Below are 9,292 nucleotides of genomic sequence, written 5' to 3'. Positions count from 1 at the left end.
GTGGAGAGCAAGGCCAGGTCAGTGCCGCCTGCAGGACGCTAGCAGGCGTGGGCAGCTGGAGGGCAGGGCCGTGAGACCCTCTCTGCCTCGCCTGCTGCTCTGCCATTTACACAGCCCCTTCCTCTTTCCCGTCCCAAGCCCCAGCTTGCAGAAACCGTCATCGTGTTTTTCTTCTGAAGAAGCGTCATTAGAAATAAAAATCATAAAGCTCATGCTACCAGTTAGGCACCCGCTGCTGCGCTATAAGCTCTTAAAAATTATTTTATTGAGGTATAATTGACACACGTTGTTTTCAGCGATACAACACAATGATTAGATATTGGCATATACTATGAGACGGTCACCACAATAGGTCTAGTTACCATAGGTCTAGTTATGAATGAGCATATCTAAGATTTACTCTTAGCAACTAACGAATATGGGATACAGAATGACTAACTAGTCACCCGTATATTAATAATGCTGTATATTACATCCCTGTGACTTACTTGTTTTATAACCGGAAGTTTGTACGTTTTAACCCTCCATACCGGTCCCCTGCGGCGACCACCGATCTGTTCTGTGCATCTATGAGCTTGGTTTTTGTGGTTTAGTGATCCACGTGTAAGTCGGATCATACAGTCTAACTTCCTTCACGTAGCACAATACCCTCGAGGTCCAGCGTGTTGTCGCCAACAGCAGGGTTTTCTTTTTAATGGCTGAACAGCCTTCTATCGGAGATAGGCACACAGAGTGCTCCCCCTTATCTGCGGTTTTGCTTCCCCTGGTTTCGGTTATGCGTGGCCAACCTTGGTCTGAAAATATTAAATGGAAAATTCCAGAAATACACGATTCATACGTTTTACATGGCGTGCCGTTCGGAGGAACGTGATGACATCCCCCGCTGGCCTGCTCCCTCCCTCCGGGGGCGCGAGTCATCCCTTCGTCCACGCTGTGCCGTGTCCACACTGTGGACACTACTGTCCCCTCAATCACAGCGCTTGTGTTCAAGTCGCCCTTATTTTGCTTAATAACCAAAGCTCAAGGTAGCGATGGTGGCAGTCGGATACGCCAAAGAGAAGCCGTAGGATGCTTCTGTGAGGTGAAACGCCGTGTACAGTACGTATGGAAGAAACATAGTATACACACGTTTCGGTGCTGTCCATGTTTCAGGCATCCACTGGAGGTCTTCGGATGAGGGGGCAGTTCTAGATCATCTCTTCTTTATCCATTCATCTGTCGAGGGAGACCTAGGTTGCTTCTGTATCTTGGCTGTTGGTAAGTAATGCCGCATCGAACATGGGGGTGCATATGTCTTTTTGAATTAGTATTTTCATTTTCTTCAGATAAATACCCAGAAGTGGAGTGGCTGGATCGTACGATAGTTCTATTTTTAATTTTTTTGAGGAAACTCCACACTGTTTTCCATAATGGCTGCACCAATTCACATGCCCACCAACAGTGCACGAATGTTCCCTTCTCCCCACATCCTCAGCAACACTTGTGACTTCTCGTCTTGGTAATAACTATCCTAATAGATGTGAGGTGATATCTCGCCGTGGTTTTAATTTGTGTTTTCCTGGTGATTAGTGACGTTGAGCATCTTTTCGTGTGCCCGTTGGCCATCTTTATGTCTTCTTTGGAAAAATGTCTATTCAGATCCTCTGCCCATTGTTTAACTGGATTCTTTTTTCTATTAAGTTGCATGAGTTCTATATATATTTTGGACATTAACCCCTTGTCAGATATATGATTTGCAGACATTTTCTCCCGTTCAGTAGATGGTCGCCTTTTCATGTTGTCGCTGGTTTCCTCCGCCGTGCAGAAGCTTCTTAAATGGATACAGTCCCACTTGTTTGCTTTTGTTGCCTTTGCTTTTGGTGTCAGGTCCAAGAAACCGTTGCCAAAATCAATGTCATGAACCTGTTTTCCCCCAGGAGTTTTTACGGTTACAAGTCTCCATTCTGAGTTCGTTTCAGGGTGTGGGATACTAGACCAGTTTTATTCTTTTGCATGTGGCTGTTCAGTTTTCCCAGCATCATTTACTGAAGAGATCGTCCTATCCCCATTGTATAGTCTGGCCTCTTTTGTCATAAATTAATTGACCATACACGTGTGGGTTTGCTTCTCGGCCCCCTATTTTGTTCCATTGATCTACGTGCCTGTTTTTATGCCAGTATCATACCAAACTGATTGCTGTAGCTTCGTAATACAGTTTGAAATCAGGGACCGTGATGCCTCCAGCTTTGTTATTCTTTCTCAAGAATGCTTTGGCTATTCAGGACTGCTTTTATTTTTTTAGCTGAAAAAAAGAAAAACATGGAAAACCACAAAGACAAAAATACTAATCCGTGCCGATTACCTCCACTCAGCATTAATCACTTTAAGATCTTTTAATATTGTTTTTTGTTTAAGAAAAAAAAAGTTTTGTAAAAATAATGCATACTTGTTATAAGTGAAGTCAAAAAAGTACCAAAAAGCACACAAATTAGATGAACATCTTTCAAGACATAGATACAAATAGAAGAGAGAAAAATATTTTTAAAAAATGGATCCTTCTCTTGAGGGTAATTTTAATTTTCATAGTACATTAATAATTTTATTTGAACCTGAAGGAATTGCTGAACTTTAAATAACGATTTGTCACACAATAAATAATGTTTCCCCAAAAGATCTCTTTGATCTTAGAAATCTATACAGACACCTGCAAGCTGGATTCCTTAGTGGTTTTTTTTTTTTTTAACACGTTTTTTATGAAAACCACGTGGGGCTATTGACTTTGACAGGTGTAGATGTCAGCTCCCACCAAGCTTCCCTCCACCTGTCCCCAACTCTGGATTTTGGGAGGTCTGTTATTTCTATCTTGTTATCGTTCAGGGTCTGTGCTGGTTTCTCTCCCGTTGGCTCCCTGTCCGTTCGATTTTGCCCCCTGTAGGCTCCTCACCAAGCTGCCTCTCACTTCTCCGATGCCCACACACGCCTTCTCCTGTGGGGGAAGATGGAGAGCTGACTGCCACCGTTGTCTCTCGCATGTGCCTGCTGCCTCCCTCTGCCTCTCGCATCGAGGCTGGGGCTCCGCCGGGTGCTGGAGGCTTCCGTCCGTCCACCTGCACTGTGGGTGGGCAGGCTGACCACACCGCCCTGCACAGCCCAGCCTCGGGGGGCCGGGCCTAGATCCTGAGCAGGTGCTGGTTCACAGTCATCTCTGTTCCAGTCCAGGGGGCCCACGGGGGTCCTCATGGAGCTCGTACCCCTTGTTCCCTTGAATCCTCCATCTCTCCTTGATCTGGGGTTTATCCATTTATCTCCGAGAAGTCTCTCATCCTCAAGGGAGAGTTTAGAAGACATAGGAGGAGCCTGGAAAAGCAAATGAACAGGAGAGAGAGTGAAGCAGGGGTCAGCCCGGGTCACACTCTGTGTAGGAAGAACACCGCCCACTCACCGTGAAAGAGAAGTGGGGAGAAGCCTCTGTGGGCTGCAGGCCAGGGTGCCAGGCCCAGTCGTCCTCTCTCAAGACTTCCTGAGCTCTGGTTCTGCACTTTGGATTCCCAAGCCCCTGGATTTCCAAACCACATGTTACTTTGTCCCTGAATTTTGGCCGTCACTTGCTATTTTGACTGGGACTCCTTTGGTTGACGGAAACCCAACTCAAACTAGATCTGAAAGAAATGATGGGAGCAGCTTCAGCACCGCTGGACTCGGGGGCGTCGGGCGGCGCCACCAGGAAGCTGAGCTCAGCTCCCCTTTCAGAAGGGCTGTCGGATTTATCAAGTAAATCTGCAGGACGCCCAGTTAAATCTGAGTTTCAGGTAAAACATAAAAATACGATTTAAGTAGAAGTATGTCCCATGAAACATTTAAGACACACTTACACTAAGACATCATTTGTTGTTTATTTGGAATTCAGATTTACCTGCGTGTCCCGTGTTTAGTCTGGTGACCTTACCGTGTGTCGCTGGCCTCATTCCCGCCTCGTGCAGTTAGCCAGGGAATGTGGATGCCCGCAGCTCACGGCCTCTGCATGGCCCAGGAAGCCAGAGGAAGAGGGCGTCTGGCTCATGGCTCTGCCTGGGACACCTTGGGAGGACTTTGTTGGGTCCGGCATGGGTCGCTGTAGTGGCAGCCTCAGGAGGGTCCTAGAGAGAACCTCTTGCCACCCATCCTCCCCCAGAGCCTCCGCTCCCCCTCCAATTCTTGTCTATGAACAGTTGAGATTTTCCCAGTCTTTGTCAAGCGCGGTGTCCATGCAGCTCGAGGCAAATGCTCCCTTTACTAACCAGATTCCTGCCATGAAGCCCCTCTTCCTGGGATTGGGGTGAGGGGCAGTTGTCCGTCCCTGGGGTGTTGCACCAACTCAGTGGGTCTCTCCCCAAAGCAAAAGATGCTGGCCCCGGACCTGCGTGGGTCCACCAGGCAAGTTAGACACACGTACAGAGAGCTTCAGCCTTTTCACATAGTGCCCACCGGTCCTCAGAAAGCAGGGCGGTCTCGTTAATAGAAATAACAACTTTAGCAGTTGTTATCCCATGTTCCAGAGAAGGGAACATCCACCCAAAAGTTTTTTTAATCACCAAATTCTTCCAGAAGCAAGTCCTCCCCCAAGAATCCCGAAGCGAGAGTAGTGTTTACAACCAGAGTTTCGCAGGCCGTCTGCTCCGACGCCCACCAGGCTTAGAGAGTGAAGTTGGAAAGAGACAGGAGGGGACATGCCCACGAAGTGACTTTGTGCTCTCAAAATAAACCTGGACTCTAGTGCTTTCCTTGGCTCCCCCACAGCAAACTGCTAAAATTACTCTTAGTGCCTCAAAAAAAACCCAAGGCCACCGCCGCCTCTCTGTCCTTAGCCATGTCTGAGTCCTTGCAAATATTCTGACTTAATGTGTGGCCCAGGCGGACATTCACAATATCCTGAAATGCAGTGTAAGGACTGGGCACGGTGGAGGTCACAGGTGCCCCCCTGCCCACCTCTTGAATTTGAGCCCCATTCCAAGTCTGCTGGACCAAGCCTGAGCAGCTGCAGACACTGCCCACCGGTCACCTGAAGCAGGAAGCCCCCTGGGCTGGGGCCTCAGGTGACACGGACGCCACCGTGGACCGGGGTCTGGCTGCAGCCCCCTCTCTGAGGCCGTGTCTGCGCAGGCTGCCCACGTGACACCACTGTCCTCTGCCCTCACTTTGGGTGGCGTCTTGGTGGAGAGTTTCCTGAGAAAGAATGCTCCTGGGACTCACAGCTGGCTTTCTTATCCTCGAAAAGGGCCCCTTTGTTGCTGTCCCCTCCGCCCTCTGTCCTCCCTTCAGCAGCCTCCTTCCCTCCCCTGCCACAGACCCCAAATTCACGCAGCAGCTCCCTTCGGGGATGTCCCCAGCCCAGCAGACTGGCCCTCTGGGCCTCAGAACACTGGGCCTGGAGGAATGTGTTTGTGTGGCAGTGGGGAGTGTGGCGCTTCGCCGCAGGAAGGAGCCCAAAGTGTGTCCCCCAGCATCCCCCAAGTCTAGAGCAGCTGAATGGCAACATCTTTGCCCGGGAGTGGGACCCTGGACCTGCTCACTGCCTAGGAGGCGAGTGAACACATCCATGCTCAGGTGTCCTCTGTGTACTAGGCTTTACGACGACCTCATCCATCCATCCCAACACGTGTTCATCCATGTCCGAGCTGGAGAGGGAAGAGGCCCGTCACAGGCCCCGACCCCTGGGTGTGACGACTGTGGTGTCGAATGTCCCCTTCCTGCTCCCAGCCCCGTCCATGAGGAGGGCAGCTGTCATCGGGACACCGCCCTGGACTCGGAGAGGTCGGGCAGGCAGGGTGACACGGCAGGGCTTGCTCCCTCTCCATCCTGCCCTTCCCCCATCCTGGGCCCCAGGAGGCTGGTCCGCGTGAGTGCTCCTCGGCTTCCTCGGCTGCCTCGGCCGGTCAGGTCCATCCATGGGACCAGATGAGGTGGGTCATTTATCACTCCAGGTGCGAGGGGTCGCCTGGGCTGGCCGTGTCCTCAAAGCTGGGGCACGATGCTTATGCAGCCAGACCTCCATGCTTGTCTCACCCTTGGGGTTCCGGTACCCATCCCCTCCCGCTGGCTCCTTCTGCCAGCTCCTCGGGGTCCTGCCCACACGGCCTGCTCCCACTCACAGAGGGGTTCCTGCCAAGAGCGATTTCCTTTCAGACCCGAGGCCCCGTCCAAACAGCCAGTGATGCTCGACGGAGCCTGTGGCACATTTTCCGCCCCTTGCTTAGAATGCTGGGTGCGAGGGTGCGGGGTCCCTACTGTCCCTGGTCTTCCCGGGACACCTGGGAGGGGACAGTGCATCACGAGGTTGAGTTGGACTCTGACTCAGAAATACCGAGGCTCCAGTCCTGCAGCTCGGGTCCCCTTCCCTTAACTGGATAGCAAACCCTGCTTTCTGGGGAGGAATTGAGTGTGGCCCCCTTCAGGGACTCCTGGCACGGTGCCCTGGCTGGCCGGAGGCACGGGCCACAGCAAAGGCAGGGGGGACATGTGTCCACGTGCCAAGCCCGCCACCTGACGGCTGCAGGTCTCCCGTGCACCAGGGGTTCTGTGTTACACAAGAGTGACGGGCACCCCTACCAGGTGTGTTCCCAGCTGTGGCCCATGTGTCCCGAGAGAGTCCGGGGCCGGGATAGCCGGGCTCCGGAGAGAGTCGTCCCGCGGGCCACAGACGAGGCATTTGCTGGCGGATTCCACGTAACGACATGAGTTTCACTGAGCACCGGCTGCAGGCGGGCACTGTGCTTGTCACGGGGGAAACGGGCTGGGACAGAGGAGGACACTGCCTGGGGCTCCCAGTCTGGCCGGGAAAGAGACCAGGCGACTGCAGGCCGGCCGCGAGCTGTGGGAGTGCCCGGTGGGGGCGCCCGCCCACCCTGGGGGGCGTCGCAGATGCTCAGTGGGAGCAGCCCCGAGGGAACCCCGCGGTGGGACATGGGGCCAGCCCCTGGCGTCTCTGGGCCTCCGACCCGCCTTCTCCGAGGACGTGCGGGAGCTGCCGCTCTCGGGCTCTGGTGGCTGTGATGTGGTGTAAACCCCCAACGCGTCTCCAGCCTGGAAAATGCTCCTACTTAGTGACCTGGAAGCCCTTTGAAGGCTCAGGACTTCTCCGAGGGCTCTCCGCACCATCGGGACCGTGGCTGTGGAGGCAGAGTCACCGGCAAAGCTGCCCATCCAGCAGCCCAGTGCTGGGCCGGCCGCTCAGCCCTCTCTGCGCTTGCTTCGTCCCTGTGCTGGGGTCTCTCAGGGAGCACTCGCGCGCTCCACCTCCCCCAACCGGGCCGGAGTCCCCTGACGGGAGGCGGGGCTCCTTTCTGGACCTTTGCTGTTGTCCCTGTGTTCTTCCCAGCTGCCCTGGGAGACAGAGGTGACCCCCCACAGACACACACAAGCTGCAGAATGGCCCGGAGCACTGGCCCTGCTGGGCACAGAGACACAGGTTGACAGTCCTGCAGATGGCCCTGGCTTCAGGCATCTGCTGCAGAGTGTCTCCCAGATGCGACTTCCAGACAGAGCTCAACCCACTCTTGGTACGTGCCAGCTACCTGGGTGGTCTGGCTTCGGAATGAAACCCAGAGGCCAGAAGGAGCCCAGGTTCAAATTGCCACCAATTTCCTGAACGTTCCTTCTGGAGCTTCAGGCAAACCCACTGGTTGAGTGGGGGAAAAAACAGACCCCTCACTTAAAACCAGATGTCAACATCTGTCCTGAGCCAGCCCAAGGAGACGAAAGCCCCTACTCCCCGCTCCTTCTCCCCCCGGTTACCCTGCAGACAGGGTCTGCCACCGCCCACCCCACAGCCCACAAGGGAGAGCCTGGGCAGAGGAAGCAACGTCCTCACTAAATTGGGTTTTGACTCGTTTTTTTGTTTTGTTTTGTTTTGTTTTCCCTTTAAATAGAAAGGAAATTCAGCTCAGTCCATCCTGGTCCTCCTCCTTCTGGGTTCCGAGTGGGCACCTTGGCGACCTCACCCAGACTCAGCCTCCCAACACAGAGCGGCTGCAGCGCCCACGGGGATGGAGCAAGGACAGTGTGGGGGACGGAGAGGGGGCCCCCTCCCTCCTGGGGGAGGCTGGGCGAGGCCAACTGGCATTTGGCCGACCCAGTATCCCCGAGCACCACTCATCCAGGCAGCACCGGGCATCTCTGTGGCACGTGGAAGTCAGAAGACTAGGGTGACCAGACAGCCCATAAAGTGAGAAGCGGGCAGGGAGGCTCTGCGGCCGAGCCACCTGGCTTATGACCTCGCCTTCCCCTAGACCTTCCACCGGCCTGTGCCAACAGTGGGCAGCGGCTGGGGCAAGAGCTGTCCCTCTGGGTCGGGTGCCAGAGCTCTGAGCTGTGCCTGGGGTGAGAGGCCACTGGGCCTGATGGCCCTGCTCCCACGTCTTGGTGGCCGGCTTCACGCAGGTCTTCAGGCGCGTGGGAAGAGCTCACCCAGAGTCCTTGCAGTGGAGGACTGGCTTGGCCTGAGCCACCATCACGCAGTGGAACCAGAGAGACGCCCTGTGCCCTGACGGCAGCCGTCCCCAGGACAGACCGTTAAGGGGATAGAATCAAGAGGGGACACCCCTGTGTGGCGTGCGGCCCGTGTCGGGGAGCACAGACAGGCTTTGGCAATACGCAGGAAGCTGGCCAGGGGGTTGCCTCTGGGGAGGACACTGGGGACCCTCTGGTACTGTCTGAAGCTCCTTTTCTTGATTTGATTTTTTCATTTTGGACATTACCTTAATAGCTAAAATCTGAGAAGCGACATAGAATCACGGTTAAGGCGCTGACTTTTGAACCGGATTCCCCGGCTTCGAGTCCAGGCTCCGCCACGCGCTAGAGGTGCAACCTGAACACATTATTTGTGTCTTTCTCATAAAAACCGCGATCCTACTGCTCTTCCCTCCTTCACCTCTCCTCCCCGCGTGACTGCCTGATGCCCGCAGATCGCCTTTTGACTCCCGGTAATAACCGACAGGAAGTTCCTCTAATCTGTGCGGATTTTTCGTGATTTACTGATGGTTCTTATTTAAAAGGTGAAAATGGTAAACACTGTGCTGGTTATGCTATTGTAACTCCTTTTGAAGTCATCGAGTCAGCACCCCACCTCAGGTTACTTCCAAATAACAGGTTTGTACAGACCAGAGTTTTTTTTTCTCTCTCTCTCTCGCTCTCGCTCTTGCTCTATCTCTCTCTCTCTCTCCTCTCTTTAAATCGAACCAATAGTTACCAGGTTTCCGATATCGCTTTTCCTTTTCTGGGATCAATCGTTGGGTATTTCTAGTCAATTTTTTTAGGTTGTCATCTTGGGGAGCACTCT

The sequence above is a fragment of the Pteropus vampyrus genome, unplaced genomic scaffold (assembly GCF_000151845.1).
Source record: "Pteropus vampyrus isolate Shadow unplaced genomic scaffold, Pvam_2.0 Scaffold484, whole genome shotgun sequence".
NCBI lineage: Eukaryota > Metazoa > Chordata > Mammalia > Chiroptera > Pteropodidae > Pteropus > Pteropus vampyrus.
The sequence above is the reverse complement of the archived record's forward strand: the minus strand, read 5'-3'. Positions refer to the sequence as shown.